This window comes from Nanorana parkeri, unplaced genomic scaffold, assembly GCF_000935625.1.
Source record: "Nanorana parkeri isolate BGI_ZX_2015 unplaced genomic scaffold, ASM93562v1 scaffold1877, whole genome shotgun sequence".
NCBI lineage: Eukaryota > Metazoa > Chordata > Amphibia > Anura > Dicroglossidae > Nanorana > Nanorana parkeri.
In genome coordinates, this window is record NW_017308145.1 from 222,385 (window position 1) to 231,655 (window position 9,271).

General features: G+C 48.2%; 1 protein-coding gene across 1 annotated transcript in view; it reads right to left on the reverse strand.

The window, feature by feature from the left end:
• The window catches only part of ARHGAP33 (Rho GTPase activating protein 33), a 63,165-nt gene that overhangs the window by 49,391 nt on the left and 4,503 nt on the right, over nucleotides 1-9,271 (reverse strand). The window lies entirely within an intron of this gene.

The window sequence follows — 9,271 nt, forward strand, 5'->3', positions numbered from 1 at the left end:
ATATATATATATATATATAACACACACACACACACACACACACACACTGTATATATATATTATACACACATACAAACTGATTTGTTGCATTTTGCAGCAAGTAAACTTTGTACATTCTGCACATATTATAATACAAGTTGAAATAAAACACACCGACAATTACTGCAAATGTCATTAAATCAAACTTTGGGCCCTCAGAAGATGCTCTCATGCTTTTCTCCCAAAGGGGGTGGGGGCACTATCCCACTGATACCGATGATTTGGGGGGCTTTTCTCCCCTGAGAGCCCCTTCACCAATAAATTGAGGGGCTATTATTCCCTGGGGGCCCTATCACCATTAAAGTGAGGCGCTATTCTCCCCTAGGGGTCCCTATCACCATCAAATTGAGGGGCTATTCTTCCCTGGGGGGCCCTATCACCATTAAAGTGAGGGGCTATTCTTCCCTGGGGGGCCCTATCACCATCAAATTGAGGGGCTAGTCTTCCCTGGGGGGCCCTATCACCAATAAATTGAGGGGCTAGTCTTCCCTGGGGGGCCCTATCACCAATAAATTGAGGGGCTAGTCTTCCCTGAGAGCCCCATCACCAATAAATTGAAGGCTATTCTTCCCTGGCGGGCCCTATCACCAATAAATTGAGGAGCTATTCTCCCCTGGGGGGCCACTATCACCAATAAATTGAGGGGCTATTCTCCCCTAGGGGCCACTATCACCAATGAATTGAGGGACTCTCCTCCCTTGGGGCCCGTCACCATTGAATTGAGGGGGCATATATCCCCTGGGGGGGCCTATCACCAATAAATCGAGGGGCTATTCTTCCCTGGGGGGCCCCCATCACCTTTGAATTGAGGAGTTGTTCTCCCCTTGGGGCCACTGTCAAAAAAAAAATCAACAATACATTTTAAATATATATTTGTTTTTTTATTGTGGGGGGATGGGACGTTTTGGAAGAGTTTACCGGGCCCTGCTTCACGAAGACTGAGAACGCCTTGAACGTTGGCACTGCGTAGAGCCAGTTTCGCCACCGCCATGGCCGCCAAACCAAAACTGGGCAGCGGGATGGAAGGCCAACAAAAGGGGAGGTCAATGGCCCCCACTTACAGGGACAGACCTAACAGGTACGTGAAATGCCGCGGGGCCCAGCGCTCTTTCCTCGGGCCAGAAACACCAAAAAAAATTGTCGCGTTTTCAAAAAACTACCTCAGAAATCCGGGCCGGTCCCTGGAAATTGGGGGGGAACAGCTGGCAGCCATTTAATAAAATATAAAAGGCTTCTTAAACAAACGAGGGCCGAGCCGCGGTCACACTACCAGCTGGCCGGGTGTCACAGCCTTTCTTCAACTTCCTCATCGCTATTGTCAACCCGAAAAGCTGAGCGCGGGAACACTGGTCGCCATAGAAACCGGCAGCACTAGCCTGCGGCCTGGAGGCTCGGGCCTGGAATTTTGAACAGGCCGAGGCCTGGGAACCTGGCTGAGGGGGGGGGTTGAAAGCTTTTGTCATGGTAACGACAGAAGGGACATCGTGATCTCAGCGTCGTGCTGACTCCGTAGTGCCAAAGTGCGCTCTTTTTTTTTTTCCAGTGGCGACACCTTGTGGAACGCGTCCGGGGCGTCAACTTCCCGCCGCGCGGAATAATTCCGTGCGTTTATTAATTGCCCAAGATCGGAGATCTCCACGTATCTGGATACGAGGCGCACGTGGCTCCCGTCTGCCCCTCTCCTGAACCCAGGCGGCCTTATTTGCCCCGGTTTATGTCGCGCATTAACGTGCGTTGTGTGAAGGGGGGGCCGATTGAAAATAACGGGCTGTCGACGCACACCCGAAACGTGTCAAAAAAGACGGACGCGGCCTGTTATATTATATTTCTAATGCAACTCAATATATAGTCCACCCTTTGAGTAGTCTGAAGCTGGCCACACACACACGTTACAGTCCGATTGTACAATCTGCTCTATGATGGTGGCGCATTCAAAACCTCTTTCAGCTGGCAACGCACATTGCAATCTGATCGATCAATACGATGTCACCCGGCAACGCAAGTTACAATCGGATTGTGCAAACCCCCTGTTAAGATAACTTTACAATCTAATTGCGCAATGTCCAATGGGCCATGGACACACATGACACGTGCAACCTGATTGTACAACCATCTTTAAGATGGACACATACACCACCTTTAGCATTGCCAAACACATTACAATCTGATTGTACAATCTACCTTTAAGATGGACATACAAACTGATTTTACCAGCATCTTTAAGATGGCCACGCACATTACAACCCTATAGGGACGGCCTTACAAGGTACAATCTGATCTCTGTACAACCTTCTTTAGATCTTCCTATGTGGGTTTTACCGAATCTATTCAATTTACATCCAATCAGACAAGCCTCTGAAAAGCATCTAGGGCTAAAGAAAATCGTGCAATCAGATGCGTGTGGCCAGGTATTAAGTCACCAATCTGAACGTACAATCATCTTTAGAGCTGCCAATGCTTTGCAATATGATGACGCACCTAAACTATACAATCAAATTGCATCCAATCAGGTGGGCCCTCGCACTATATACCTGTTGGTAGATCTAAAAAGGAGATTGTACAGTCAGATTGTAACGTGTGTGCTGAGCTTGAGACGGAACAAAGGCAGTAAACCTGAGCAGATTGCACAGCCAGCCACACACCTGCCAATCTAGCAGGAAGCGCTGCTCCGCCTTCAAAGGAAATTGGGAGAAACGGAGAACGAATCGCGTCTCTTGAAATGTTCATGAGTCTGGATCAGGGGCGGGCAAACCTGGACACTCCCACTGAACTACAAGTCCCATGAGGCATTGCAGGACGCTGACAGCCACGGCGCCCAGAGGCATTGTGGGATTTGTGGTCTGGCCATAGCTGGAGGGCTGAGGTTGCCTACCCCGCACTGGATCCATGAAAAGGAGAGTTCCCCCAGTGGTGTCACAAGGCCGCACCCGAGGTGACACCAAAATGACTGACAGTCATTTTGGGGTCACCCCCTTTGAAAAGTCGGGCACTCGATCATGGGCAGAGAGCCCGACAGTTGCACGAGAGAGGATGGGACCCAGCAGCATACCTCATCCCACCGGGTGAACGTCCCCTCCTCTCTCTGCAGGCGTCCATCACCAAGATGGCTGCTGGCAGATAGCAGCACCAGGCGCGTGCGCGATGACGTCACGGCAAGGTGTCACCCACTACTTGCTCCGGGTGACACCCTGCCTCAGGACGCCCCCTGGGTTCCCCTTCTCCGGGACAGGCCCTCCTTGGGGCAGAATGATAATGTAGGGAATCTGACATTCAGGACTGATTCACCACCAGGGAATGCTTGGTGATATGTGCTTTATAAATACAGCCCAGACTGTCCAGCATGCTGGAGGATTTGTGGCGGGAATGGTCGCCCCTTTGCGGCTTCAGAATAACATTTGATAGCCGGAGGGGGCGGCTGGCACGTTGGGACGGGACCTCCGCTTGGCCTGGCAACGCAGTGACACACCCAAGTCGTTAACAGGGCCAATTCGGGATGTTGGGGGGCAGAGACGCAGCAAAAACGTGCAAGGAGGGGTGATACTCATTTTGAATGGCGCCTCAATGCGTCTAACCCGTGATGAATGACGCACGCGCGTTAGAGCGCCGCGGCCGTCAGAGATGGAACCCAGTCATGTAAATTCCCCTTTCGTTCCGAATGTGTGAATTCCAATGAGGCCGAATGTTCTGTTAACGAAATTTCCGAATCAATGAAATAACACCCCCCTCCCCCGCCAAAAAAAAAAAACCAGACACGTGACTATTTTTTTGGGCCAATCACAAAACCCCGTCCGAAACTAAAATGGAAGATCTGCATAACGAAACGGCGTTCGGACCCGAAAGAAAGAAAAATCCGAAACAAAACAACATTTTTCGGAGGCAGCTGACACGTCTAATGAAAACCTGATCGTGCGTTGTGATAGGTTGCAGCAAAAATAAAGGCCGCTGGTCGTTTGAGCCCTACGTCGCAGCGCGTTGGCACACGTTTAAGTGCAGACGGTAACGCACCACAACAGTCCAGACACGGCCCTAAGGGCCAATTCACACCAATGCACGCGATCATGCTTCACCAATGGTCATGCAGCGCAGCGCAGGGTGCAACAATGTTGCGTTGCGGGGCACTGTAAAAAAAACCCGCCGCATGGTTCATTTGAATGGGCTGCCCTAACGCAATGCCACTTGTGCACGTTTAACGCAACGCACGTTAACGTGCGACGCAACTGACCAGGTTGGTATGAATGAACCCCCTTCTGTCACGTAGTTTTGATATGCACAAACTGGGGCCACGCGGGCGACTAAAATCGCTAGCGACTACCAATCAACGGCGACACTTTGGGAACAGTGGCGTGGGGAAAGCACAGAGGAGTGAGGAAATCGCCAACCGCGGCGCGTCGCACCATAGATGTGCAGTCAGTCGCAGCGATCGCGGATGAATTCGGTAACAGGTTGGCGCTGCCATAAATCGCCCGCGTGTGCCCAGCTGCACGATCCGTCTGGGTGCATTGTAACCCAGAGCAACCAAAGTCATTCTGATTGGTCGGTTTGGGTTATTGGACTTTTAAATAGGCCCCAATTTTTTTTTTTACGATGCCATTTAATGCCCGCTAGCCGGTCGGTCTGGGCGCAGTCCGGCTAGCCCCCCAAAAAAATTGTAACATGTTGTAGCCGATGGGAATTTTTGCACCACAAGAGCTTACAATTCACGGACAGACGGGGGGGGGGGGGTTACATTATTGTTATTAACGGGCTCACGCGGTGACATATTTCAGTTTACCTCTCGGTCCCCGCTCCATAGGAAGCAGACAAGCGCACGCCAAGCGCAGACAGCAGTCCAATACTCCGTACACCGTCTGCAGGCAGAGCATTGCTCCCAACACTCCTCATAGGCACCTGTTAGCTGCGGTCTGCAGAGCATTCCTCCCCCAGCCATTCCTCAAGTCGGCTAGGCGACGCACGTGACCCCCTGCAACTTAACCCCTCGGGGGCCGAACCATGGCCCCCTTTCATGGCGATCAAGGGTTCTTTTATCTGCGGTCACGATTGAAACCACAATAGAAACGCGACCGCACCGTCTCCGGAAAAAATTGCACTTCTGAGGCGATCGTTGCCGCGCTAATGGAATATTGATGGTTATAAAAGCATTTTTTTTTATAGAATGGATTTTTTTGGGGAGACGTGTCGCCAGAGCCAAAGACGGACCCTGATGGACCGCTTTGAATGCCGTCATGAGCCAATGACACTCATAACAAAGGCACCTGCCCAATATGCCAGTGTGTGCCCCACCTACTGGGCACCGACGATACCATACCCCTCCGGTACTCACCACCATGCTGCCGCCTTGTCAATAGAGAGTGGGCAGGAGCTCTCGTTAGCCCTCGCCAGGATCCATCGCTCCTCTTTGGGGGGGCTGGACCCACCGCGTAGACCCTTAATCCGTCTCTCTGACCAGGGCACGCCGCCGGCTGCTCGTGCGTGCGAGACCCCCTCACTGTGCCCCTGCCATCCTCCCGGTCATGCCAAAGGGGATGCGTGTGCGCCTGCTGCAATGCATGGCTCTCAGACACTATGTATATCTCTATTGCTGTCAGCCTTTCTCATTACATTGTCCCAATTCAGACTGCGGGCAGCTGGATTTCCGTTCCATAGGGGGGTCGGAAGAGCCAGAGCCATCCCCGCTCCTGATAAAAACATATAAGACCCCCCACAAATCATCGGTCCCGGTCCTACTTTCCTGCCTCCGTTGTCTTGAGTCGAAAATTAGACGCCCTGCTGGGTGACAAACACTCAAAGCTTCGCCATCCACCACCGCCCTCCCCCCACCTCAGGAATGGAATAATCCATTCAGGTGCAAAGACAATGGTAGAATGGGAGATGGAGGGCAGCCAATGGGAAGAGCCAGGCCCATGTTAAGCCTATGTACACATGCAAGGTGGAGCTGTGTCCATCAGAGGGAGAGAGAGAGACGGGCAGCGAGTGCTCAGCCATGTTCCACATGAGAAGGAAGATCATTAGGACTGAACAGCTTTTGTTGTATCTGGGAGCCCAGAGAGGAGGCAGAGCGGCACAGGCGGCTAATCACCACTAAATGGATTGATACAAAGTAAACATTTGCTGGCAATAGTGATCAGGGAGATCTGTGAACCAATCACACTAGACCGACCGTACAAAGAATTGTTACATTTGTATCAATAGTGTTTTATACTATACAGAGCTGCGAAACAATGTATCGCACTAGAGAGTCAGTACAAAGAATTGTTACATTGTATCAACAACATGTTATACAGAGCTGTAAACAATGCATCACACTAGACAGACAGTACAAGGGATTGTCACATTTGTATCAATAATGTGTTACATTGTTTCACAGCTCTGTATAATATAACACACTATTGATACAAATGTAACAATTCTTTGTACTGTCTGTCTAGTGTGATTGTTTCACAGCTTTGTATACTATAATATCGTTGATACAATGTAACACCTTGTACAGTCTCTCTAGTGCGATACATTGTTTCACAGCGCGGTATAGTATAACATTGATACAATGTAACAACTTATTGTACAGTCTCTCTAGTGCGATACATTGTCCACAGCTCTGTATAGTATAACATGTTGATACAATGTAACAATTCTTTGTACTGTCTCTGGAGTGCGATACATTGTTTCACAGCTCTGTATACTATATCATCGTTGATACAATGTAACATCTTGTACAGTCTCTCTAGTGCGATACATTGTTTCACAGCTTTGTATAGTATAACATGTTGATACAAATGTAACAATTATTTGTACTGTCTCTTGAGTGTGATACATTGTTTCGCAGCTCTGTATAATATATCACACGAGAGAGAGTACAAATAATTGTTACATTTGTATCAACAACATGTTATACTATGCAGAGCTGGGTTACAATGTATCACACCAGAAAGATTACAAACATTCCAACATTGTATCAACTTGTTATACTATACACACCTGTGTTTCGTACCAGACAAATTATACAAGGCATTGTTACATTGTATCAACAACATGTTGTACTATATCGAGCTGTGTTTACAATAGATCACACCAGACAGATAATATAAGCATTGTTCCATTGTAAGAACATGTTGTACTATACAGAGCTGTGCGACAATGTGTCACACCAGTCAGATAGTACAAGCATTGTTACATTGTGTCAATGATTTGATTTTACTATACAAAGCTGTGCTACAATGTACCACACCAGACACATAGTACAAGCATTGTTCCATTGTGTCAACGACATGTTGTGCTATACAGAGTTGTTTTACAATGTATCACAACAGTCAGATAGTACAAGCATTGTGCCAACAACATGTTATACTATACAAAGCTGTGTTACATTGTATCACATCAGATAGACTGTAAAAACATTGTTCTATTGTGTCAACATGGTGTGTATACTATACAGAGCTGGGTCACAATGAACTAGACAGATTATACAAAGAATTGTTACATTGTATCCACGAGATGTATACTGAAGAGAGAAATGTTACTATGCCTCACACTAGAAATGACATTTTGCACAAAACATTGTTATACTGCAATGCCAAAGTGCTATAAAGAGTTTTATTACAATGATTAACACCACAAAAGACAATATTATAAAACAAATACTGTTCGAATGTATCAGCAAATGTGTTACATTGTATTCCACCATAAGAGAGTATAAAAAGGCGCTGGTACATTGTAGTGTCCTCGGGCCCGGCGCTACCGCAAGGCAAGCGGCCGCCTGAGGGCGCTGCAGGGTGAGGGCGGAAAAAACAGGGCAGTTTGACAAGTACTTGTCAAAATGCCCCGATGTTTGCGCTATGTTTTTTTTTTTTCCACTTACCTTCGGTGCGGGAGAGCAGCGGCGAGTCAGCGCTGGTCCGGTGGGAGGAGCTCCAGGTGGGGTCCTAATTTAGCTGGCCGGCGACTGCCAGAGGATCCCGACACGCGCGGCACCTCCTGGCAGTCGTCAGCCAGCTAAATTGTTCCCCATGGTCCCTGTGTGTGTTGTAAAGTAGTCACCGCTCCAAGCTTCCCCCCCCCCCCCCCAAGCTACGGCTCTGGAACGCATCGCAATTGGTGTGAACAAGCCCTGAGGGTAATTTATAGAATCTGGAGCAGCTGTGCACGGCAACCAATCAGCATCCACTTTCATTTTTCAAAACTTAAGTGAACAAAGCGAAGAGAGAAGCTGATTGGTTGCCGTAGGCAACTGCTCCAGATTCTCGTGCTCCAGTTTTGGTAAGTTCCCCCCATTGCTGTTGATATTTAAGGTACTTGAATGCATTTTTAAGACTTAACTCCGGAGTTTAGTGTCACTTTAAAAGTAATATCCTAAAAAAGCATTGTTACATTGTATTGTAAGATTTATACAGCATCATACTGCAATGTATCACACCACGAGGACTGGTGCAGACACGGGGGAGGTCCCGGGTCCATGTGGTTGCACGCAGAAGTTGCTGCTCTGCCCCATTGATTTCAATGGGGTTACATCCGCGTGTCAATCGCTGAAAACAGGTACATGTTAGTTGGTGGGGGGGGGAGGAAAGAGGGGGGAGAGAGAAAGAGAGAGAGATGTAATGCAACCAATCGATTAGTTGAAAAAATAATCGGGCAACTAATCGATTATGAGAATAATCGTTAGCTCCAGCCCTAATACATTGTATCGACAAAGTGTTGAAATTATAGAGAGCCTAATTTCAGTGCATCATACTGTGAAGGACAACCTGCACCCTGCAGCCGTGTGTATGATATATCTCAGTGTAAAAGGATAATCATTTAATACAAAGCACTGCTACAATGTATCTCCATTGGCTGCCCAGGGACAGCAGGCAGCCAATCAGAGACTTGGAAGAAGATTTTACAATCAGATGGACTTTTGTTTCAGTGATAATTACATAAACACAATTCATTTCTCTGTCAGGTTATTGGACATTCATAGAACACATACGTAAAGGAAATCAGTACTGGGGGAGGACACACAGGCTGGCAATGCCAATTCCCTGGCTGTCATACTGATCCTCTGGTATTAAAAACTTTCTGGGGTTCCACCCTGGAAAAGTTCTGACATCACTCTGATTTCCTAACCTGTGTGTTTGTTCCAGACCGGAGGCAGCCAGGGAACCGGCACTGTCCGAAGGATAGCAATGGCCCCCCATTGGGGAACACACCAGTGCTGTACCTGTATGGGAGACAACAATTGCACCAATTGTGTTTATTGAAT